General features: G+C 38.7%; 1 pseudogene; it reads right to left on the minus strand.

Moving 5' to 3' along the window:
* Positions 1-132: 132 nt before the first annotated feature.
* Positions 133-1069, minus strand: LOC108294091 (annotated as a pseudogene).
* Positions 1070-1365: the final 296 nt, after the last annotated feature.

A 1365-nucleotide genomic window follows, 5' to 3' on the forward strand; every position in this document is an offset into this window, starting at 1 on the left:
TTAAAATATAAATGAGAAAAACAGACATTTGCCATACCAAGAGCTGGTTTTAATTTTTTTTAAAGGAAGTACTATAATTTTTAAAAGTTCCAAAAAATTTAACAGAATTTCTAGCAATTATTATTTCTGAAATATAAAGATCTGAAACATAATTTACACAAAACTAAAAACCTTCCTTTTTGCTTTTTCCCATTTTAAAAAAATCTGGACAATTTGTCACAAAGAAGTTCTGCAAGTTACAGCAGTTGCAGCCTCAGTCACACTGGGAATGGCTGTGCCTCCTCCTGAGGACAGAGTGCCGCACTGAGGACAGCAACACATCTTCAGTCGGTTTCTTAGGGCTTTCCTCCAGGTCTCTTAATTGCTCCAGATTCAGTTTCCACTCTAACTCATCTCTCATCAGGTTCATGCCACCAAACACCAGAGGACCGACAAGCTGAGCCTTGATATCTCCTTTCAGGTAAACAAATATCATGAGCAGATTCCTATCAGAATAATTGGGTATGCAGGTTGTTGAAATGGCTTTGATAAATTTGACATTAGGAAGCTTCCTGGCAAGTCCGCCAAGGTGCTGATTTCACAGGGCACAGAGAGGAAATTCCTTGTTTGTAAAGGCGCAGAATTACCCACAAACCCTCACCAGCTTTGTTAAGTTCTTGAACATAATTCTTTCCTGACATCTCCAAAACTTCTCCAAATATATTCTTCAGTTTAGTTGGTTTCCACTCAGTCTCTGCTGTCTGTATATTTCAATAGCACGTTCATCTTATTTTCTACTCTGTTCCTTTTCTATGGACTCCCATTTTCTAATCCAGTGGTTTTTAATTTTTTGTAGAGCCTTGATCCCCTAATAAATGCTGCAGACCTCAGAAAAATCCATACCTAATTCTTATAAATTTTATATGCAGTATCCGGGGGAACCATAGACCTACATGAAGCTCTTCCATGGTCTCAAAGGTCCATGGATCCTGAGTTTAAAATCCACTGGTCTATAGTAGAAAGTTAATATCCCTTTGTATGGCATTTGAAAGCCTCCATAATCCAGGTGCACCTGACTCTCTAACTTCATCTCCCCAACTACTTGTAGCTGCTAAAATCATGCTCACTTGTTCTTTCTCTATATTTGCTATTCCCTCTATTTGAAAAGCTCTTTACTCTATTTGGAAAGCTCGTTCCTCTACCTTGTCAGCTGACTCAGTTTCTACAGCTTCAGCTAATGGAAAGCATTGTGTATCTGTAACCTAACCTAGTGCCTTTAACACTTTCTTGCATTTGTTGTTTACAAGGCTGCTCCCTTATTAGACTATGAGCTCCTTCTTGAGATCAAGGACCATGCTTTGTCCATCTGTAGCTCTACATCTAGCA

Source organism: Cebus imitator, unplaced genomic scaffold (assembly GCF_001604975.1).
Source record: "Cebus imitator isolate Cc_AM_T3 unplaced genomic scaffold, Cebus_imitator-1.0 Scaffold562, whole genome shotgun sequence".
Classification (NCBI taxonomy): domain Eukaryota; kingdom Metazoa; phylum Chordata; class Mammalia; order Primates; family Cebidae; genus Cebus; species Cebus imitator.